At 40.4% G+C, this 25,025-nt stretch overlaps 1 protein-coding gene and 1 pseudogene across 1 annotated transcript in view; one reads left to right on the forward strand and one right to left on the reverse strand.

Annotated features, from left to right (window-relative positions):
• Positions 1-25,025, reverse strand: part of LOC137759979 (zinc finger protein 709-like) — a 52,412-nt gene that overhangs the window by 18,968 nt on the left and 8,419 nt on the right. The window lies entirely within an intron of this gene.
• Positions 514-15,882, forward strand: LOC137759051 (zinc finger protein 709-like; annotated as a pseudogene).

Below are 25,025 nucleotides of genomic sequence, written 5' to 3' on the forward strand. Positions count from 1 at the left end.
TACTTCCACAATGATGATAATAGTCTATTGTGATTTCTGCCATTCCCCATTAAAATGCTTTTTTTAGGGTTCCCTTAAAAAAAAAAGATCCACTCTCTTCATAAATTTCAATTATACAATACAGTATAAGTGTATCAGATCATCATGTTTTAATCTTTAAATGCAGTTTTATTAGTTAGTTATACTTCAATAAACCTGAGAGGAGGCAGGAAGACTTGTAAGGTATTTTCCAATTTTCAGTACAACTTATTGTTTTTCTTCTATCAGTGGAAATAGGAATACAATTGCCTTGAATGCTGACATTTCAAGGTTTTCTAGGCACACCAGGAACACTGATCTAAAATAAATTTCCTTCCAGTGTAAAATGTACAGCTCAAAAGTTAATGCACACACCTCACAGCTTGTGGTTTGACTGAGATTTGTTCTGGCACCCAGCTAGGGCTGAGTGATTCAGACCTCCTACCAGAGCCAAGTGCTCTGGGATTCTTTAGCTTAAGTACCTAATGAGTGGGGATGGGGAGGGATGGGTGGAAGGCTCTGCGCTGTCAAGGACCAAAGATGAAACTGGAGCCAGCCTCTTTATTACAAACGGTGAGTTCACATCTAAGTGTCTGCCTTTCTTAACAAGAAGCACAGTTCCATGCCAGGCAATCCCAGGCCAGGGAAAAGTTCTGTTACAAACCTTAAGTGCCAGGAGGGGACAGATTCAATCCCAGCGGCGCTAAGTGATTCTGCTGAGTCAGGCTTCCTCTCGCAGGTTGTGACTCAGGTACGAGGGGGCGGGGTATTGGGAATCTGTCCAAGCGGGAGGCCGCTGAGGCAGGTGGGTGGGGCGATGCTCCGCTCAGGCGTGGACGTCCTTTTTTTCTCCAATTGCGCCTAGACAGAACTTTTCCCTGGCCTGGGATTGCCTGTGATAAGAGGATGGCCCAGGCCAGTCCTGCCTGGAAGAAGAGGGTCTTATGTCCTCCAGGGATCAAGGGCTTGGTGGAAGGCTGTGTGGTCAGACATGGAACTGACCCGCAGAATAGCTCTTAGTAGGGCTGGCAAGAACTCATGAAATTTCCAGAGCGCTCCCTGCCTTCCCAAAGTCAGTTTCCCCTCTCCGATTCACATCATCTATCAACTATTCGTCTCCCGTGGTGTATTTTAAACACACCCAGTATTTTAATTGTTTATCCTATTTGCGCAGAGTCGTGGATTGTATTGGGGAGGGGAGCGGTCTGTGGATGTTTTACACGGCGGAAAGCCGAGAATAACCACTTGGAAGTAGGTGTATGAAATCCCTTCTCCTCCCAATTTTTTTTTCTTGGAAGAGACATCCTATGGGAAGCCCTTTTGTGGAGGGTTTTTTTTTTTTTTGAAACTTTTCTGGACGAGCAACCTGTGACCACTGCCCATCTCTGGGTTAGTCCCCTTCAAAAGATTTACTCTTATTTAAATTTCTTTTTTCAATAGTGTAAAAAGTATTTAATTAATAAAGCTTGAAACACCGTATAAAATATTTCCAAAGAGGCAAGAAGGGTAAATTTCAGGGGGAAAAAAAAAATCCAGTGTTACATTCCAGTTGTTAAGAATTTTTATTTCACAGGCTTCCCTGGTGGCACAGTGGTTAAGAATCCATCTGCCAATGCAGGGGACATGGGTTAAAGCCCTGGTCCAGGAAAATCCCACATGCCAGGGAGCAACTAAGCCCGTGCACCACAACTACTGAGCCTGTGCTCTAGAGCCCACGAGCCACAACTACTGAGCCCGCGTGCCACAACTTCTGAAGCCTGCACACCTAGAGCCCGGGCTCCACAACAAGAGAAGCCACGGCAATAAGAAGCCTGCGCACTGCAACGAAGAGTAGACCCCGCTTGCGGCAACTAGAGAAAGCCCGCACTCAGCAACGAAGACCCAACGCAGCCAAAATAAATAAATAAATTAAATAAAATAATAAATAAATTTTTTTTAATTAATTAATTTATTTATTTATGGCTGTGTTTGGTCTTCGTTTCTGTGCGAGGGCTTTCTCTAGTCGCGGCAAGTGGGGGCCACTCTTCATCGCGGTGCGCGGGCCTCCCACTATCGTGGCCTCTCGTTGCGGAGCATAGGCTCCAGACGCGCAGGCTCAGCAATTGTGGCTCACGGGCCCAGTTGCTCCGCGGCATGTGGGATCTTCCCAGACCAGGGCTCGAACCCGTGTCCCCTGCATTGGCAGGCAGATTCTCAACCACTGCGCCACCAGGGAAGCCCCAATAAATTTATTTCAAAAAAGAATTTTTATTTCGCTTTTTTTCATTCCCTAGTGAGTATGGTAAGTTCTTTTGGACTCTCCTTTACTTTTGGTTGATTTCAAATGAAATGCCAGGATTTAGACTTGGAGACAAAAAGTATTCAAGTGTGATTACTTATGTACTAATTAAACTTGCCTTAGAATTAATTGACTTTTTTTTTTTCCTGAAAGGAATAGATACTTGGGGTATTCTGGGTGAACTAGTAAAAGTGGCTAAGAATTTTCTTCTCTCATTTCCACATACACACTGGGTTTGAGTGATTTTGCTGAATTGTTCAAACAGGGTTTGTGTATTTAAATGATCATTGGTGCTTACCGTATTTAAAGACTTGTTCTACTATCACCACACTAATTTTAAGACATTTCCATCACTCCCAAAATGAACCTCATGTCCATTAGCAGTAACTCTCCCTTCTCATCCCAAGGCCTAGGAAATCACTAATCAATTTTCTGATTTTATATATTTGCTTTTCTGGGTATCTCACATAAAATATCAGTGGTGGTCGAGAGTGCCTGTAGTGGAGAGCAGAGCCTGAAGTTTGTACCCTCAAACTAAGGCCCCCTTTGAGCCTGCACAGGGAAGTGCATCTTCCTGGACATCCTCTCCCTGCCCAATCCTACCTGCTCACACCCACCAATGGTAGTTCTTATACTGTGAGAAGCTGCAGAGCCCTGAAATCTGGGGGTGCAAGTGCACCAGGGTGTGGGGATGATGCCCTTTCAGGGTGGTACTTGTGATTTCCTTTAGCCTAGACATTTTAAATGTTGTATTTGAGCGTTGCCCCATGATATAGGTGCACTCAGAGTGTAATTTGTGCCCATTGAGAAGTCTGTGAGGATGAGTGTTCTGTCCCGTGGACAAAGGGTTTATGAATATGGGAGTCTATTTGGATCAGAACCTTACCCTGAATCAGGCTTGGAGTTTCCTGACTTGTGATCATGGAAGCCTGGGGTAGGGAGAGCTTCCCTGCCCACAGGACTGGGGAGGGTTTGTGGAGCTCCCAGAGTTTATTTTTGTGGGTGCTCAGGTATCCCTGCCCTCATTGAGGGACTGACCCTCTACAGGACTTTTATCTCAACGGGACGTATCTAGACCCTCAAGTCTGGAAAGATAGTCAACTTTCTGAATGTGGGCTTTTCTTCCAAACTGTAGGGAACACAGGCTGCTTACCTGTTTTGATTCTAATACTTGTGTTTCTTTTCTTGGATTCCTTTATCCATTGAGGATTACAGCCCTTTGATTCTAAATTCCATTAACACTCGGGCTTTTAAAATTTATGTTGATTGACAGATACCATCTAAGGCAAGAAAAATGTGCAGTCAAGTAGAATTTTTGTTTCATTTAGACAAGAGGACCTCAAGACATGAGATGGGTGTACTTAAGTCTCAGGTGTTTTTCCATTTTTAGGTCAGCGTTTGTAAGTGCCTGTTGCCTAGATAATTTTGACAATAAAAAGGCCTCTACTCTTCCTAAAGGAAATGAATTTCTATTTTAATGGATGTAGGGAAAAAATACAATTTAATTCTATTTTAATTGATAGGAAATCACCTCCAAGTTTATATAAATCTTTCAAATTCCTAGTACATTTATTTTTATTTATTTATTTATTTTTGGCTGTGTTGGGTCTTCGTTTCTGTGCGAGGGCTTTCTCCAGTTGTGGCAAGCGGGGGCCACTCTTCATCGCGGTGCGCGGGCCTCTCACTATCGTGGCCTCTCTTGTTGCGGAGCACAGGCTCCAGACGCGCAGGCTCAGTAATTGTGGCTCACGGGCCTAGCTGCTCCGCGGCATGTGGGATCTTCCCAGACCAGGGCTCGAACCCGTGTCCACTGCATTGGCAGGCAGATTCTCAACCACTGCGCCACCAGGGAAGCCCCCTAGTACATTTAAAGGTTAAATTGCAAACCTCAAATGTAGTGTAATATGCTCCTTATTTCTGAGAATATTTCCAATGTTTACTATAAAGGAGGGAGAGAAAAGCAATAATGTCCCTTGTCCTTTTAGTTAGGAAGGGAGTTTTTATTTTTTTGGTTTGCAGTTTTATATCCATAACTGTTTAAAGGATCAAATCTTGCAGTGGTTTTCTATGTAGAATATTTAAAATTAAATTCCTGAGGGAAGAAATTAACTTAAGAAGACTCCCTGCCCACAGTTGTTGCTGCACTCCTCTGCTCTGAACTCCATCTACCCTCACATAACCAGTTTTGATTAAGCCTTCACCATCCTTTTAGTGTTTCTTAATATACAAACAATCCAGTGCAAATGCCTGTTTTTCTTACAGTTTTTATTCTCGTAATGATTATTTGGGATCCACCTATTTGATGTTTGAGTACTGAAAGTTAAGCCTCTCCATTACCTAGCGCTTCTTATCTGGACAGGTTGATTAGAAAGCCTGAAGGCTCCTGCTCTGTGAGCTGCTGTTTGCTGGGGAGCTTTTCCTGTGCCCTGTTCTGCCCTGTGTTGCATTGCTGACCCCACCAAGCCTGGGTTGTATATAAGGAGGACTCCAAGTTGGCAGTTTCTGTTAGTTCCTTGTACTTTGGGAGCAGGAGTATGAGAATGGGGCCCTCCTTCCCGTGGTCCTGGGTTGATGTCTGAGCTGGAACCTATCTGTGTTTAGATTAAAGTTGTGACTGAGGCTGGGTTTGCCCAGACATTGTTGGGTGTGGGGGGATTGGGGGCTAGGAGGATGATATACCCTGTGACTAAGATGAGCCCAAAAGATAGTCACTACTATAAAAAGAGCAGTTACTTCAGAGAAAGTGAAAGAGAAGAGACAGGGAAAGGCAGCCAGTAGGTGGTGAGCTTCCAGAAGGCTCACCAAGGGCGGGGGAGGAGGGGGGGAAGCTGGAAAAAAAAAAAAAGTAGGCTTACCAAAACTTTTAAGTAACTCTGAGGCCCCTTCATCTATTGCAACAAGGATCCTTACCCTCTGGGTTATGCTGGACAACACCCGCTGTCTCAGTTTGGCACAGCAAAGGGGTTAGTTCAAACCCAACTTAAACTCGGGTTTCTTAAGTTGTGTAAAGCTATCAGGGCCGTGGAGGGGGCCTCTAACCCTCTGGGCAGTGATTGGAGGCTCTCTGAGGAGGGATTTAAGTTGGCCATAGGCTTCTGATGCAAGGCACTGCCCAAGGTCCTACATTAATATGCCAGTAAATCTGCAATTATCCCCCTGGTACTGGGATCTCTTAAAACTAGAGGCTGACACTGAGATGCCTGTTATGGCTTTGGTACTGGAAAGAGCACCCCCAGCATGTCAGCTTGGCTACTGACAACTATTTGTGATATGATGTAGCCAAACCTCGGCTGGATTATGCCTTCCGTTGGAGAGATGACATTTCTTTCTTCAGTCCTTTGAAAGATGCTGTGGTGCTGGAGAAGCCACCCTTCTCCAACGCCTTGGTTGCCTGGATAGTTTCTTGGGATTAACTGAATGCACAGATCTGGGAATTGCATAGACTAAGAATGACAATACACCCTGGTACATAATGGAGCTCAGTGGAGAACTGGTGCCCTTCATCCCTTAATTGGGACATCCTTGATGGAGAACCAAACACAGTGGTCCCTACATCTAACCAAACATCAGGCAGTCATCAGGATGAGTTGTAATGAGTCAGTCCTCTTTTTTTTTTTAAATAAACTTCATCTCTTTTGGAGCAGTTTTGAGTTTTAAATCTTGTATGACTGGTCCATTTGTTACAGTTGCTGAACCCATACTGATGCATTAAGGAGCAAAGATTACATTAGCATGGAGTTTTTGTGTTACAGGATGTGTGGATTTGGCAAATGTTTAATAACACGTATTCATTTCTGCACTTCCTCTCTGCCACACTTATTGATTCATCTCTACCTCTAATCCCTAAATCCTTCAGAAGCAAAGATCATTTTACTGTCTCGTGATTTTGTCTTTTCCAGAACGTCATATACTTGGAATCAAACAGTATATAGCTTTGTCAGATTGGCTTCTTTCACTTAGCAATAAACTTTTACGCTTCCTCTATGTGTTTTCATAGCTTGATACCTCATTTCTTTTCATCAGTGAACAGTATTTCATCCTAAGGATATACCACTGATTATTTATTTGACTCTTGAAAGATATCTTGCTTACCTCTAACTCATGCCTGTTATGAATAAAGCCCCTACAGGTATTTGTGTATGGGATTTGTGTGAACATAAGATTCTAACTCATTTGGACAAATAACGAGGAGTGTGATTGCTGGATCTTACTATACATAGTAAGAGTACATTTTGTTTTGAAAGAAAGCTCCTGTCTTTCATTGTAGGAGTACCAAATTCCATTCCCCCCAGCAGTGAATGCGGATTATCTTCACATCTTCACTAATATTTGGTGTTCTGAGTGTTTTGTATTTTATGCATTAAATAAGTGTGTAGTGATATCTTGTTGTTTTATTTGCAATTTCCCACAGATATTTGAGGTTGAGCATGTTTTCATATTTTTTATTTCCTTTCTGTATTTTATTTTATTTTTTTGGAGAGCTGTTTGTTTAGATCTTTTCCCCATTTTTAATTGGGTTGTTTGTCTTCTTACTGTTTTTGTTTTTTGTTTTGGGGGCGTTTTTTTGGCCTCACAGCATGTGGGATCTTCGTGCCCCGACCAGGGATCTAACCAGTGCTCTGAGCAGTGGAAGTGTGGAGTCTTAACCAGTGGATCTTCTTGGAAGTCCCTCTTCTTACTGTTGAGTTTTAATAGTTCTTTAGATATTTTGAATACCAGTCATTTATCACGTAGGTGTTTTGCAAGGATTTTCTGCTGTTCTGTGACTTGTCTTTTCATTCTCTTAACACTGTCTTTCTCAGAAGAGATGTTTTTCATTTTAATGAAGTGAAATTATACTTTTTTTCTTTTACAAACCTTGTGTTTGTTGTTATATTTGAAAATTCATCACCCAACCCAAGAGAACCTATATATCCTTCTATGATATCTTCCAGGAGTTTATTACTTTTGCATTTTACGCTTAGATCTGGGACGTGTTTTGAGGTTCTTATGGTGAAATGTGTAAGTCCTGTGTCTACATTCTTGTGTGTATGTGTGTTTGTATATGAATATCCGTAATTTCCAGCACTATTTGTTTAAAAGATTTTCTTTTCATTTGAATTGCCTTTCCTTCTTTGTCCAAGTTCAGTGTTGGTCTATAGGAAAACAATTAATTATCTTTCAATCTTGGGATATGTCTTCTTAACTCCAAGGGTTATCTGTTGTTGGAGAATCTTTCAGATGTTTCACAGAGATAACTATGTCCTAGAGAACAAATGTTTGAATTTACCTACAGGATTCATGAATGTGTTCTTTCTCAGGAAGTAGAAGTTCCCTCTGTACTTGTTTGTGATCATAAACGGGTGTTGGATTTTATCAAATCCTTTTTTATTTTCATATCCCCCACTGTTCCTTTCTGATATTAGTAATTTCTGTCTTTTCTCCTAGTAATCTTGACTAGATGTTAATCAATGTTAATAATCTTCTCAGGGCTTCCCTGGTGGTGCAGTGGTTAAGAATCTGCCTGCCAATGCAGGGGACACAGGTTCAAGCCCTGGTCCGGGAAGATCCCACATGCCGCAGAGCAACTAAGCCCATGCGCCACAACTACTGAAGCCCACACACCTAGAGCCAGTGCCCTGCAACAAGAGAAGCCACCACAGTGAGAAGCCCGTGCACCACAACGAAGAGTAGCCTCTGCTCGCTGCAACTAGAGAAAGCCCATGTGCAGCAACGAAGACCCAACGCAGCCAAAAAAAAAAAAAAACTCATAGAACTAGCTTAAATTATTTTTTCTCCTTCAATTCTCCACAATTACATTAATTTTGTTTCTGATTTTTATAATTTTATTCGGCTTACTTTGTGGTTATATCCTCTTCTTCTTATTTTTTTCTAAGGTAGATACTTGCATTATTGTTTACCCATCTATTTTTTTACCAGTGTATTTGGTTGATGGCATAAATTTCACGGTAGGCACTGCTTTTGCTACATCTCACAATTTAGCTCAAAATAAATTTAATTTCTTGAGTCTTCTTCTTCAATTCTATGTATTATTTAGACATGTGTTGTGGAATCTCTACATAGTAGGGCGTTTTCCAACTCTCTTGCTGTTATTGATTGCTAGAGTAATGCTTTTGAGATCTAAGAGCATAGTTTGTATGATTTTTGTTCTTTCCAATTTGTTAAGGTATGTTTTATGTCTGAGAAAGTGTTCTGTCTTGTTGAATGTTCTATGTGAACTTGAGAAGAATGTGTATTCTGCTCTTGTTGTATTCCATAGATTACAATTAAATTGACTTGTTTCACAGTGCTTTTCAATTCAACTCTGTCTTTCCTGATTTTTGGCCTGCTGGAATTTACAGCTTTTGATAAGAGGGTGTTGATGTATTACTATAATAATGGATTCATGTATTTCTCCTGGCATTCTTTTAGGTCTTGCCTTATGTATTTTGCCCCTTTATTGCCATGTATGTACAGATGAAGGATTATTATGCCTTCTTGGAGAATGGACCTTTTTGTTATTCTGTAAAGTCCCTTTTTATCTCTGTGTTTTCCTTGGTCTGAAATCTGCCTTGTCTGAAACTCATATACCAATGCCAGCTTTCTTTTGATTAGTTTTGGCATGGTGCATTTTTCTCCATCCCTTTACTTTTCATTGACATGCATGTTTATATTTAAAACCAGCTTTTGGAGAAAACATATAATTGCAATTTTAAAATCTGCTATTACTGTATTTCCCTTTCATTTGTATGCAGACCATTGATGATTGAAGTGGTGATTAATATAGTTGGATTAATATCTACCACACCTTTTACTGCTTCTAATTGTTGCCCTTATTCTTTCATTTGTTTTCTCTCTATTTTCTACCTTCTCTGGATTTAATTGAGCATTTTACCTGATTCTTCCTTTTTTCCTCTCTTAACCTATACCTTTTTAAAAACCTTTTTTAGTCATTGCCCTTGAGTTTTCAGTATACATTTAGAACTAACCCATGTCTTCTGCAACTTAACACTATACCTCTTCAATGGTTGTGCAGGTACATCATACCACACTATTCTCAATTCCCCTCCTCTGTCCCTTTTGACATGGCTGTCATTTATTTCATTTATTCACAAGGTTATCATTACCAGTGTCATTGTTGCTAATATTATTTTACACAAAGTGTCATCTGTTTTATAAGAAATATAAAAGATGTTTGAAGAAGAAAGCAGATGTGGTAGATTGCAAAATTAATAACAAAAGGTACTTCGTTGATCATACTTTTCTTAAAAACAGCAATTGTTTGAAAAACTATGGGACTTCCCTGGCAGTCCGGTGGTTAAGACTCCATGCTTCCACCGCAGGGGGCGCGGGTTTGATCCCTGGTGGGGGAACTAAGATCCCGTATGCTGCCTGGTGCGGCTAAAAAACAAAACAAACAAACAAAAAAAAACTATGTACATGTTCTAAGGGAACAACAGTCTGTAGACAATGCTGTGATACTGCATGTTCAAATGAACTTGCATTCATGCGAGCAACAAATTATAGAATTCCTTGTGGGATTCTTAAACCACAAGTAAATTACAGGTGGTCCCTGATTTACTGTGGTTCAACTCAACGATATTTCTACTTAATGATGGTGCAAGAGCAATATACATTCAGCAGAAACCATACTTTGAATTTTGATATTTTCTCTGGCTAATGATATGCAGTACAATCCATGAGCCTGGGCACCAACCCAGTCAGCCAGGGGGTCACATGGTAAACAGTCGATACACTTGCAACCATTCTGTTTTTTGCTTTCAATACAGTAGTTAATAAATTTTTTTTAAAAAAGATGTTTGCCTTTATTCCTTTTTGATTCCTTCATCATTTCCATTTTTTTATGATTAATTTTTAAATGTTTCTTTTCAAAGTAGGCATACTAATGACAAATTCCCTCAATTTTTGCCTCAGAATATCCTCATTTCTTCTTAATTTTTAAAAATAATTGCTCTTCATAACAATTCTAGGAGAGTGGTTTTTTAATTTTAAAACTTTAGATATTTCAATCTACTCTGGGGTTTTGTTTTTTTTTTTTTTGGGGGGGGGGGTTTCCTGAAAAGAAGTCCAATTTGTTTCTAATCTTTTTTTCTCTATACCTAAAGTATGTCTTACCCTCTGGCTTCTTCCAATATATTCTCTTTGCCTTTGGCTTTTTTCTCTAGCTTGAATATGATATCCTTTGGTCTCCATTTTAGGTGGTTTCACGTTGAGTGTTCACTGAGCTTCATGGACCTACACTTGTTGTCTATCATTAATTTGGGGGAAAACTCAGTGATTGTTACTTGTATCTTCTATTTATTTTACTTTATTTTTTTGGCTGCATTGGGTCTTCATTGCTGCGCACAGGCTTTCTCTAGTTGCGGCGAGCGAGGCCTACTCTTCGTTGTGGTGCACAGGCTTCTCATTGTGGTGGCTTCTCTTGTTGCGGAGCAGGGCTCTAGGTGCGCAGGCTTCAGTAGTTGTGGCACACAGGCTCCAGAGCGCAGGCTCAGTAGTTGTGGAGCACGGGGGCTTAGCTGCTCCATGGCATGTGGGATCTTCCCGGACCAGGGATGGAACCCGTGTCCCCTGCATTGGCAGGTTGATTCTTAACCACTGCGCTACCAAGGAAGTCCAATCATATGTATTTTAATCTTATGTTAAGGAGGGTCATGCTATGGTTCATGGATATTGAGTTGTATCATTTTTCTTCTTTTTTGTCTTTGCATTAGATTCTGCTGAAACAAATTTTATTGAGTACAGATTTAAGAACAGGTAATTTGGGGCATATTTTAAAAAACGTCTTTTTTTTCTTTTTCTTTCCCAATTTTGGAGACATTGGTTTGCCTCTTGAAGTCAGTGTTCTCATGGCTCTGGGAAGACTTGTTTATTTCAGGTTTTTTCATTCTCTTCTTGTGAGATTGAATGTCGCAGCTTCTAAATTCATGAATCCCAGACTAGATTTTGGCCTGGCAGAAGCTAGAGTAGCTGCTTGGGAAACACTTGTTTCTGAAATTGCAGAATGGAGACTTTCTGTTGTTTTGGAGGAAACCACTGATGAAACCTTTACATATTTTATAATCATGGGAAAATTCACCATCAAACCATTATGGACTTTGGTGAACTCCCTTATAAACTGTAGTTTTTATTAACCTGTTCCTTGAGGGTAGTAAGGCCCAGGGTGTACTGTTAGGGTTTGATGAGAAAGAGTTCTTCTGGCATGTTATTGTACTGTGTGTTCTAAAATTTGCCTGGAAGCATCCCTGAGACACATGACTATAGGGATTTTGTGGTCTAACATACTGTTGCTTCTTCCTCATGAGTGAGCTCTAAGTTTCAAATTTTCTAGCTACATCAAATTATATAGAGAGAAAGGAAAAACAAGAGTCTTTGATAATTATTACACAAGTAGAAGGCAATGGTTCCCCAGAAGAATATTTATATACTCAGGCAGCTGCACCTGATTTCTTTAAAGGCCTGGAAGCCTTTGGGACAATGTGGTCAGCTGGGCTTTGTTTTTGTTTTGTTTTGTTTTTAACAGCTCTTTTTAGCATTTTATTTTATTTTATTATTTTCTTGGCTATGCCGCATGTCATGTGGGATCTTTGTTCCCCGACCAGGGGTTGAACCGGTGCCCCTTGCATTGGAAGCACGGAGTCTTAACCACTGGACCACGAGGGAGGTCCTGACCTTTGTTAAAAGTTTGATTTCTACAGGTCACCTGGACTCTAACATTAGGTGATATGACTAGAAAAAAGCTTCCAGTTCTTCACTGTGTTTTCAGTCATTGAAACCTCATGCAGACTTGATCCTCTGCTTCATGGAGTGCTGTAAATTGTGGATCTTAAGGAGGAAGATGAAAGGATTTTTTTTTCTTTATCAGTGAATCACTACAGTTCTTTACTTTGCAAAACATTATTTTCTTTTTAAGCGGACAAGTACTCCAAGGAATACAGATTCTTCCGTACTGTGGTACTTTAGAGGAACAATAGTATCACCCACACCATGAGGCGCAGGGACTCTCATCCCATCAAGGGCTAGCTGTGGGCCTCACCCCCCCTTCCAGCTGCTCTGGGATGACAAATCTGCAGACATTTGAGTTGACCCAAGGTCCTGCGTGGGCTTCTGATTTGGAAACCAGGCAGTGGGGAATAGGTTTTTTCCTCTACCTTCAAGCATCAAGTCTTCCTCCATCAGAAGCATCAGGCATGAAATTTATGAGCAAGTATTTGCAAGGATGCAAATACAAATTCTGACCTCTGATGACCTAATCTCCTCAACTGATGTGTGCTGAGAATGCTTTATGGTGGCTCTGCATCAATGTGAGGATCAAGTGCCAGAGAAGGGATTTAAATCAGTTGCCTTTTGATTTACCTTCAGTGGTGCATTTGGAGAGCAGGGGGAGAAGATGCTGTTAAGGCCTATATCATGCAAACACTCCCACCTGTCCCATATCAGTTACAGGCCTCCAGGCTCAAAGGGATTGCCGAAATCATCTAGCAACTACACACCCCCATCTGATGCATCAATTCTGTCTCCATCAGTCTCTGTTGTAATAACTCCAAGGACAGGAAGCTCACTACATCATGAAGCTCAGGTGCTCAAAAATGGGAAAGGTCTGCCCTAATGAGGGAAAGGATTTTTTTTTAAATATTTATTTATTTTGGCTGTGCCAGGTCTTAGTTGTGGCACGTGGAATCTTTAGTTGAGGCAGTGGGATCTTTTAGTTGCAGCATGCAGGATCTTTAGGTGCAGCATGTGGGATCTAGTTCCCTGACCAAGGATCGAACCCGGGCCCCCTGCATTGGGAGCATGGAGTCTTAGCCACTGGACCACCAGGGAAGTCTCTGAAAGGATTTTTTCACAAGAAACTGATGTTCTTAAAATGATATTTGTTTCACTTGTATAAAATTTCCGTCATTTCCAAACACTCTCTGGGCTTTGCCATTAAAGAGGTATAAACTATTATGTGATCACAGAAATAATGTGCAAATAATTTTCATTTCTTCATGATGCTGTTAAATTACTGAGGAAGTATGGAGAGTAAGTTTCTCATGATCAAGTCATAGAATAACTCTTTGGAAATAACAGAATCATAACTATCCTTCCTGTAAATGGAGTATAGATGTCTAACTCTGTCAGTCTCATGCATCTTGCTGTGCACATATTTTGGGTCTTTTAGGACTCAATGGCCATTGAGGATGTGGCTGTGAACTTCATTCTGGAGGAGTGGGCTTTACTGGATCCTTCACAGAGGAAACTCTACAGAGATGTGATGCAGGAAACCTTGAGGAACCTGGCCTCAGTAGGTAAGAATGAGGAAATTCCCTCACTTTGTCAACTGGAAAACAAGTGTTTCTCACCCATCAATATTGTTCCAAAATCTGGAATGTGGATTGGAAGACATTGGTAAAGAAACTAGGCATGGTCAGAGCTCATCATGGACCTAGAATATAATAATTTTTATATAATTTCTGATACTTTGGGATCATTTTTCTGGGTCTTCATTTCAGGAACAAAACAAAAAGATCATGACATTGAAGATCAGTACAAAAATCAGGGGAGAGAATTAAGGTAAGTCACAGTCATAATAGCAAGCACTGTCTCATATGAGAATCATGGGATATTATGAAAATTTTAAAAGAAGCAAACAAAACAAATAGCCCCATCTTCAAATTTAGTTAATCTTAGAAAATTTCTACCAAAAATACTTTTTTAAATGGGATATAAATGTTCAGTGTTTGAAAAGTAGTTCACTTGCAGTCAGTATTAATAAACCCTATATTTGACTATAACTTTTTTTTTTCTTTTTCTTGGCTGTGTTGGGTCTTTGTTGGTGCATGGGCCTTCTCTAGTTGCGGGGAGCGGGGGCTATTCTTTGTTGAGGTGCTCTGGCTTTTCATTGTGGTGGCTTCTCTTGCTGCAGAGCACAGGCTCTAGGTGCACAGGCTTCAGTAGTTGTGGTTCATGGGCTCTAGAGCACAGGCTCAGTAGTTGTAGCTCATGGGCTCTAGAGCGCAGGCTCAGTAGTTGTGGCGCACGGGCTTAGTTGCCCTGCAGCATGTGGGATCTTCCTGGACCAGGGCTCAAACCCGAGTCCCCTGCACTGGCAGGTGGATTCTTAACCATTGCACCACCAAGGAAGTCCCTGACTATCACTTTTTAATAGAAAGGGTGAAGTCACATTCCAGAGCATTCAGTGTATTCCATTTCTAACAGTTCACACAAAATAGAAAACCACACTATTCTTATAATTCATGGTAAATACAATAAATGTAAAATGATTAATAAAGAAATCATTAATAATGTTCTCATTATTTATAGAAATTTTATGGTAGAGAGATTCTCTAAAAGTAAAGACAGTAGTTCCTGTGGAGAAACCTTCAACCTTATTCAAACTCTCAATCTGGAAAAGAAAACTACTGGATTAAAACCATGTGAATGCAGTGCATGTGGAACAGTCTTCATGGATCATTCATCCCTTAATAGACACATGAGATGTCACATTGAACACAAAACACGAGAGTATCAAAAACACAGTGAAAAGCCATATAAATGTAAAAAATGTGGGAAAGCATTCATTTATCCCAGTTCTCTTCGAACACATGAAAGGACTCACACTGGAGAGAAACCCTATGAATGTAAAACAGCGTGGAAAAACCTTTCTATATCAAAAAACCTTCCAAACACACAAAAGAAGTCACACAGGAGAGAAACCCTATAAATGCAAACAATGTGGTAAGAGATGTGGTTCTCAAATAGGTTTGCAAATACATGAAAGAAGTCACACTGGAGAAAACCCCTATGAATGTAAAGAATGTGGGAAAGCATTCATTTATCCCAGTTCTCTTCAAATATGTGAAAGGAGTCATATGGGAGAGAAACCCTATGAATGCAAGCAATGTGGTAAAAGATTCAGTTCTCAAAAACATTTCCAAATACATGAAAATAATCACACTGGGGGAAAAAAACCCTATGAATGTAAGGAATGTGGGAAAGCCCTCACGTGGGAAACAGGCTTTCGACAACACATGGTAACACTCACTGGAGATGGACTTTATAAATGTAAGAAATGTGAGAAAGCATTCATTTATCCCACTTCTCTTTGAATACATGAAAGGAGCCACAGTGGAGAGAAACCCTATCAATGAAAAGAAGGTGGAAAAGCCTTTAAATGTCCTGAAACTATTCAAATACATGAAAGAATTCTTAGAGGAGAGAAACCCTATGAATGTAAAATATGTTCTAAAGTATTGTGTACTCCCAGTTCTCTTCAAAATCATGAAAGAATCCACACTGGAGAAAAACCCTATGAGTGTAAGGAATGTGGGAAAGCCTTCACATGGCATAAAACCTTTCAAAAACACATGATAACACACACTAGAGATGGAATTTGTAAATGTAAAGAATGTGAGAAAGTATTCATTAATCCCGATTATCTTAAAGTACATGAAAGGACTCACACTGGAGAGAAACCATATCAATGTAAAACATGTGGTAAAAGTTTTAGTTCTCAAAAAGGTTTCCAAATGCATGAAAGAACACATACTGGAGAAAAACCCTATGAATGTAAAATATGTGGGAAAACCTTCACTTCCCCTTAGGTTCAGGTGCATAAAAGAATTCACACTGGGGACTTCCCTGGTGGTCCAGTAGTAAAGAATTGCCTTATAATGCAGGGGACACAGGTTCGATCCCTGGTCAGGGAACTAAGATCTCACATGCCACAGGGCAACTAAGCCTGCGTGCCACAACTACTGAGCTCATGTGCCTCAAACTAGAGAGCCTGCGTGCCACAAACTACATAGCCCACGCACCCTGGAGCCTGCGTGCCACAACGAGAGAAGAGAAAAACCCACATGCCACAACTAGAGAGAAGCCTGCGTGCCACAATGAAAGATCCTGCATGCCTCAATGAAGATCCCATGCAGCCAAAAATAAATAACATAAATAAATAAATAAAATAATAAGTAAATCTTAAAAAAAAAAAGAATTCACACTGGATAGAAACCCTATCAATGTCAGGAATATGGGAGATCCTTCATTTGTCTCTCAAGTATTCGAAGACACATGAGACTGCACACTGCATAGAAACCATATAACATGAAGAATGTGGGAAAGGCTTCTCTGATCTCTGGACTTTGGGAAAGAATGAAAGGATTCACTAGATAAAACATCTTGTTTGTAAACAGCCTCAGAAAGACTTCAATTGGCCCACATCCTTAGATGTGAAAACTCCCATGGAGAAGAAATATAAACGTAAGTAACATTAGATAACTTGATGGAAAGTAATCCAAGCTTAATGTTCCAGAAAACATTCAGTATGAAAAAGTTGTTTTAAAAGTTCATAAATATGTTGTGCTTACTAGGGATCTTTCTTAAAGTGTATTCTTGGACAGTGGATTTCTGCTAATTTGAGAAATAAATATTAATGTGAGTTAATTCTGGAAGTTATCTTTAAACAGTAGTACATAAGTTATAAAGGTAGTGATTTTTCATTTAATCAAATAATGATTTTTTGTTTCCATTTTGAAGTCTGTTGGATCCATGTGTGAGTTAAAGTGTATTTGTAATAAGCAGTTAGGCTTAAAATTTTATATTTTATTCATTCTCTGTTAAATGACCATTGAAAATAGCAGCTTGGTATTTGTTGGGATTTTCCTAGTGACCTTGGGTGGCAGTTCCTGGATGTCCCTAATATATTATATATATTTTACCTTTTTTACTGAGAAATGTCCTTTTGGGGGGCTTGTGGATACAGGAGCTTTTTTCAGTTTTCCATTCTATTAAACACTTGGAATAAATTTTAATGCATGGCAAGGTTGTCAAAGACTACACTTTTATGTAAATTATGATTTTCCTGTTTCCTTTTTGTCTTTCCTTCTGACTGGTATTTGCTGAATAGAGTTTGAATTAAGAAGAGAGACTTGCAATAGAACAAAAAAAGTCTAGAGTTGGAGATACCTTGCCTGTGAGTAATGTTAGGGCCTAGATTTTCCAGGATTGATCTTCTTTGTGGTTCCATGTTAGAATTTACCAACAGCTCATCTGTGTGCGATTTTAAAGCAGATGCAGGGAAGGCATTCTTCCGATTTTGGAGCCACCACACTGGGAGAGAGACAGATACATAGAAGCTTCAAGGACACCATCTTCCAGCTTATTTTCCAGATTCAGTGCCCTTGTAGTCAAGAGCATCCCCCAAACCGCCATCAACTTTTTGATTTTCATTTTCATAGAAGTGATTTTCCTTTGATGTCCCACATGAAGATCCATGAGAGTCTGAATTTTTTCTGGAAGGCTTCGTGTCTCCACCAAGAAAGTATTTCAGAGTTTTACGATTGGGAGTATTTTCTGATTCCACTGTTCTCTAGATTACACCTTTATAATGTCTAATTTGTGTGGGAAACACTTGATGCTGTTCACAGTGTTAGTGAGTATGTTTTCCTGATTCACCATGATATTCCCAATGGTGCAGCCAAAAAGAATTACATGGGAGTTTGATATTTGACTTTTAATTGGCTTTACATACCTAGTCACCCTTCCTGGCCCACAATGGATAAACAAGTTAGGAAGGTTTACTCATGTTCCTTTTTCTGTGCCAGTGTGTAAGAGGGTCAAACCTTTAAAACCTGTAGGCTCTACCCCTATACACCTTAAAGGGGCAGCACATTAACTTTTGACAAGCCAGCTTAACCCACTTAACCTTGCCCTACTCTCCTTCAAAAGTATTTTTGTGGAATAATACTACTTCTATTAACTTAATGCATATGTCAACAACAGTCTTGACATCTGATCATATTTATTTTAGGTTGGGTGTTAATCCTGTCTTCAAAGGGCAGTGATGAAATGGAAGATAACCCATGAAAAATGCCTTTTGGGTATTGGACAGGTATTCAACATAGGAAATTTTTAGAAGATGAGGATAAGAAATTCAAAAGTAGAAATCCCAGTATGATGTATTTAAGCACATTGGTCACAAAAGAAAAACTCTGAAACCAACTCCATGGGCACTGGCAGTAGAATCAATCATTGAAAGTGGTATAGTCTTAGAAAGAAAAAATAGCAACAAAAACGAATGGATGGTTTCTCTTCCAGTATGTAAAGAGCTCTGAGTGATTATTCTCATCCTCACAATTGGAAAAAAACTGAACAACCAGAAGAGCAATATCTCTTCTTAGATCCATGAGAGATTGGAGATTACATGTGTTAACTGAAAGAAAAACACATGATGTGAGATCTGTGACTTTGTTTTATTTATGGACTTAGTGAGGACTGTAGCCCAGGAGAGAGCCTCTCAGGTAGCTTTGAGGAACTGCTCCAAACAGTAAGTTTGAAGTTCCGTATACCAGTGATTTAGAGAAGGGGTATGTGCACTCAAGCACACATTTTTGTAATAGAAGATTACTTTTAGTCATAAGGAAGACATATCTTCATTGATGATTTTAGTGCTCTTCTAAGTATAGGAAAATGCAAAATTGGGGTTCATAAAGTTTTTACTGACAATGTCTAACTATCTAAAGTCCTGTTTTTCCACTTTTCCCAGAGCACAGCGTGCCTCATTCCTGATCTCATCCCTGAATTCCTTTCATAGTGTGTTGGAAGTCAGCAACTGTATCAACTAATGGCTTACTTTTTGTAGAACTGGGTGGTGTTTGACATTATTTTTATTTATTTACTTGAAGTTTATTTTACTGAAGTATAGTTGATATATAGTATTATGTAAGTTACAGGTGTACAACATAGTGATTCTCAATTTTATAGTCATAAAATACTGAATATATTCCCTATGTTGGACAATATATGCTTGTCGCTTATTTATTTTATACATAATAGTTTGTACCTCTTAATTCCCTACCCCTGTCTTGCCTCTCCCCCTTACCCAGTCCCTACAAGTATGCACTAGTTTGTTTTCTGTATCTATGAGTCTTTGTCTTTTTTGTTATATCCTCTTGTTTTTTTTTTATTTTTTAGATTCCACATATAAGTGATATCATACAGTATTTGTCTTTCTCTGTGTGACTTATTTCACTTAGCTTAATACCCTCTAAGTCCATCTATGTTGTTTCAAATCGCAAAATACATTCTTTTTTATGGCTGAGTAGTATTTCATTGCATATATATACCCCATCTTCTTTGTCCATTCTCCTGTTAATGGACACTTAGGTTGCTTCCATATCTTGGCAGTTGTAAATAATGCTGCTGTGAACATTGGGGTGCATGTATGTTTTTGAATTAGTGTTTCCAGTTTTTTCTGGATATACATGCCCACGAGTGGAATTGCTGGGTCATATGGCAGTTCTATTCTTAGTTTTCTGAGAACTCTCCATACTGTTTTTCAGAGTGCCTGCAACACTTTACATTTCCACCAACAGTGTAGGAGGGTTCACTTTTCTCCACTTCCTCACCAACACTTGTTATTTGTTTTCTTTTTGGTGATAACCATCCTGACAGGTGTGAGGTGACATCTAATTGTGGTTTTAATTTGCATTTCTCTGATGATTAATGACATTGAGCAACTTCTCATGTGCCTGTTGGCCATCTGAATGCCCTCTTTGGAAAAATGTCTATTTGGGTCTTCTGTCTAGTTTTAAATCGATTGTCCAGTCGTGTGAACTTTTTACGTTTTTTGGACATTATTAACCCCTTATCAGTCACATGATTTGGAAATATTTTCTCCCATTCAGCAGGTGTTCTTTGTGTTTTGTCCATGGTTTCCTTTGCTGTGTAACAGCTTTTAAGTTTAATTTGGTTCAATTTGTTTATTTTTGCTTTTATGTCCTTTGCTTTCAAAGACATATCCAAAAAAATATTGCTATGATATACGTGCAAGTGTGTTCTGCCTGTCTTTTCCTCTAGAAGATTTCTGGTCTTATATTTATTTATTTTTTAAATTAGTTAATTAATTAATTTTATTTTTGGCTGCTTTTGGGTCTTTGTTGCTGCATGCCAGCTTTCTCTAGTTGCAGTAAGCGGGGGCTACTCTTCATTGCAGTGCACAGGCTTTTCATTGCGGTGGCTTCTCTTTTGGAGCATGGGCTCTAGGCATGCAGGCTTCAGTAGTTGTGGCACACGGGCTCAGTAGTTGTGGCTGGCGGGCTCTAGAGCGCAGGCTCAGCAGTTGTGGCGCACCGGCTTAGTTGCTCCGTGGCATGTGGGATCTTCCCGGACTAGGGCTTGATCCCATGTCCCCTGCATTGGCGGGCAGATTCTTAACCACTGTGCCACCAGGGAAGTCCCTTGTCTTATATTTAGATTTTTTTTTTAATTTATGTTTGGCTGAGTTGGGTCTTTATTGCTGCGCAGGGGCTTTCTCTACCTGCGGCGAGCAGAGGCTACTCTTCATTGCGGTGCACGGGCTTCTCATTGCAGTGGCTTCTCTTGTTGTGGAGCATGGACTCTAGGCGTGCAGGCTTCAGTAGTTGTGGCTCGTGGGCTCTAGAACTCAGGCTCAATTGTTGTGGCGCACAGGCTTAGCTGCTCCGCGGCATGTGGGATCTTCCCAGACCAGGGCTCAAACCCATGTCCCCTGCATTGGCAGGCAGATTCTTAACAACTGAACCACCAGGGAAGCACTATATTTAGATCTTTAATCCAGTTTGAGTTTATTTTTGTATATGGTGTTAGAGAATGTTCTAATTTCATTGTTTTACATGTAGCTGTCCAGTTTTCCCAGCACCACTTATTGAAGCGAGTTTCCTTTCTCCATAGTATATTCTTGTTCCTTTTTGTAGATTAACTGACCATAAGTGGGTGGATTTTTTTCTGGACTCTTATTCTCTTCCATTGATCTTTGTGGATGTTTTGGTGCCAGTGCTATAATGTTTGATTATGGTACATTTGTAGTTTGGTCTGAAGTCATGGAGCATGATTCCTCCAGCTCTGTTCTTCTTTCTCAAGATTGTTTTGGCTATTCAGGGTTTCCAAACAAATTTTAGAATCATTTGTTCCTATTCTGTGATAAATGTCATTGATATTTTGAAAGGAATTGCATTGAATCTGTAGATTGCCTTGTGTGTTATGGTCATTTTAATAGTATTAATTCTTCCAGTCCATGAACACAGTATATTTTAATAACTGTTTGTGTTGTCTTCAGTTTCTTTCATCAGTGTCTTACAGTTTTCCAAGTACAGATCTTTTTACCTACAACATAGGTTTATTCCTAGGTATTTTATTCTTTTTCATGGGATGGTAAATTGGATTGTTTCCTACATTTCTCTTTCTCATAGTTTGTTTTTACTGTATAGAAACGCAACAGATTTCTGTATATTAATTTTATATACTGCAACTTTACTGAATTCATTGTTGAGCTCTGGCAGTGTTTAGGTGTCATCTTTAGATTTGGTATGTGTAGTATCATGTCATCTGAAAGTAGCAACATTTTTACTTCTCCCTTTTCTGTTTGGATTCTTTTTATTTCTTTTTTGTGTCTGATTGCTGTGGCTACGACTCCCAATGCTATTTTGAATAAACGTGATGAGAGTGGGCATTCTTGTATTTTTCCTGGTCTTAGAGGATATGCTTTCAGCTTTTCACCATTGAGTATATTAGCTGTGAGTTTGTCATGTGTGGTCTCTATTATGTTGATGTACGTTCCCTGTGCACACTCATTTTGAAAACTTTTTATCATAGATGGATGTTGAATGTTTTCAAAATCTTTTCCTACATCTGTTGAGATGATCATGTGGTTTTTATTCTTCAGTCTGTTAATCAGGGGAGCTCTAACCCAGATCCTCTCCACGTCAGTTACAGGAGGAATTGTCAGTTTAATTACACACCCCAGCAATAGAATCTGCATCACAAAAGAATGACCCATTATAGGCCACATAGAAAAAGAAAGTACATTATATCTCCTACAATAAATCGACCCCTTCAACTACTCACCCAGTGAGAAACTGTCATCACCCTGAACTCTTGTTTTTCTCCAATGGAGTTTCCATTAAAATAACCCTTCCCAACTTCCTTCTTTTTCTCAATGAAATAATGTTCCTCTGCTTTGTTTGTTGGTCTTGACTATGGCTTCTGTTGTAGCTTGCTTGCAACTCAGGAGCTGCAGTCCTTTGCTATTTCCCCATAAACCCATTTTTACTGGTAAAATAAATGACCATTTTATTTTTAAGGTTAATAACGGGGTGTACCGCCTTATTCAGCAGGTCGTAATCTGCATATCCTTAATTCAGTATTGGAATCTGTCCAACCAGGAGGCCACTCAGGCAGGTGGGTGGGGCGACCCTCGAGACCAGCTTAGAAGTCCTTTCTCCCACCGCACGTAAGGTAGCAAGCTGTGTAAGCTTCCCTGGTCCTGGAGACCCTCACGTATATGCACTAGTCGTTGGAGTCGTTAGGAGGGACTCTGACTCAGGAAACCTCGAAATGGTGAGTGTGGTGCCCTGGGGTGCCGAGACGCGGAGACGGGCTGGTCGGAACCGGACATCTTTTGAACTGGCCTGTTCGCGGTCACCGTTGGAATCAGCGGATACTCGTGGGTTTGAGGTACCGCTCGGACCTCAGTCCCCTCTGGCTGGGGGAGGGGGGTTGGCCCCCGCAGCCCGGACCCCGGGCGTCCTGTCCTGTTGCTTCGCACAGGAATTTCCGCCCCGGAGCCTCTCCCCGCAGCTCTGCACCCATAGCCCCTCTTCTTCCCCACATGGTGCCAGGAGAGTGCAGGTTCAATCCCAGCGCCTAAGCGTGGTTTTGCTGAGTCAGGCTTCCTCTCGCAGGTTGTCACTCAGGACGAGGGGGCGGGGTATTGCGATCTGTCCAACCTGGAGGCCCCTGAGGCAGGTGGGTGGGGCGTTGCTCCACACCCGCGTGAATGTCCTTTTTTTCTCCCAAGGCCTGGCAGAGGTCGCACGCTGTGTATAGTTCACTTGCTCTGGAGACTGTCACTTATCATCTGTCGCCCTGTGATCTGTATTGGTCATGGAGTTGTTAGTAGGGACTCAGACCCAGGAAACCTTAACGGTAAGAATCCAGGATAATCTGACTGAACTTCAAAATTGGGACAAATGTCACTTTACAGCTCTTTACCATATCATTGTAATAATAATATCACCCTCCCCCTGCACCACAGACCGTCAGAATAGAGGCGTGAATTGCATTCTGGGAAATCTCCACCCATTTCCATGAATCAGGAAGACAAAAGACTCCTGCCTCATATAAGCACCTTCACCCATTTCCTTTTTTTTTTTTTTTTTTTGATGTGGACCATTTTTTAAAGTCTTTATTGAATTTGTTACAGTATTGCTTCTGTTTTATGTTTTGGTTTTTTGGCTGTGAGGCACGTGGGATCTCAGCTCCTGGACCAGAGACTGAACCCACATCCCCTACCTTGGAAGGTGAAGTCTTAACCACTGGGCTGCCAGGGAAGTCACCACCCACTTCTATAAAAAGCTTGTCCTCGCTTGTAGTCAGAGAGAAGCTGTCTTTAGAGCATTAGCTCCCCTTCTCTTTCTCTGGCCATTGAATAAAAGCCTGTCTTGCTTGCACCAAACTCAGTTTCCTTATTGGCAGCTCAAACCTGAGCGGGTAAGAACTCCCTGACCCAGTGAGGGTTCGGGGGCAGGGGGGTGTTGGTTCAGCTAGGGGCCCAGGAGGGGAGTCTCCAGTCAAATGCAGTAACAAATGTTTAAAATTTTTGGAGGACTTAGTGTAGAAGCCATTTACACAAAGGTAGAGCCTAGATTTATTTTATGGGTGTTTTTTGTTTACCAGCTCAACCACTTCACTTTATAGTTCTATTCTGATTTTGCTTTTTGCCTTGAGTTAGTCTCAGTTGCTTGTTTCTCCTGAGGAATTTATGCATTTCTTCTAAGTTATCTTATATTTTGGCATACAGTTGTTCATTGAATTCCTTTATAATCCTTTTTACTTCTGTAATGTCCATAGTCATATCCCTCATTCTTTGTGATTCTATGTATGTGAATATACCCTCTTTCTCTCTAGATCTATCTAGCTAAAGATTTGTCAATTTGTAAGAACTTGTAAGAAGACAGGGTAAGGGGTCCCTAGAGAAAGAGAACCAGGCATGGCTTTCTTGACAGACAAGAAGCCATTTCTGGCCTAAGCCATTTTGTGATCTAAGCTTGGCCGGATTGCTTGCCCTTGAATAGATCTCAGTAATTAACCAAAATAAGGGAATGTAAGAACAAAAGAAAAGGATCAAGTAACCATAGGTCAGGGATTAAACAGAGTCCTATTTCCTCCTCAAGGGTACACATAAAAATCTGATACATGTCTTTGAGTTCTGCAGGACCTAAGGCCCCCAAGTGGAGGATGGAATGATGATGTTGACCCTCCTGACTTCAGTCAACTAAAGCTTGGACTCTGTGAACCTTTGCCCAAATTCCTGGCTGAATTCTCTTCTCAGGCCCCTTCAGAATATGCATGTACCCTTAGCTTAAAAGTTCCCCAGTTTTGCTGTTCTGAGTGACACTGCTTTGGGAAAGATCCCTGTGTTCTCCTTACTTGCTGCAAATAAATCCTTTCCTCTCCACACCTTTGGCTTGGATGTGTCTTTTGCTGAACACCCACCAAGAGGCAAACCCAGCTTTTGGGTAACAAACTCACTTTTGGTTTCATTGGTTTTCTCTACAGTTTTACTATTCCCTGTTTCACTCATTTCTACTTTAATTTGTATTCATTCCTTTTCTCCTTGTGTTTAGGACCTCATCTTTACAGTCTCTTGAAGTACATACAGGGTACTGATTTGAGGTCTTCCTTCTTTGCTAGTAGAGGTATTAATGGCTAT

This window comes from Eschrichtius robustus, chromosome 2 (genome assembly GCF_028021215.1).
Source record: "Eschrichtius robustus isolate mEscRob2 chromosome 2, mEscRob2.pri, whole genome shotgun sequence".
NCBI lineage: Eukaryota > Metazoa > Chordata > Mammalia > Artiodactyla > Eschrichtiidae > Eschrichtius > Eschrichtius robustus.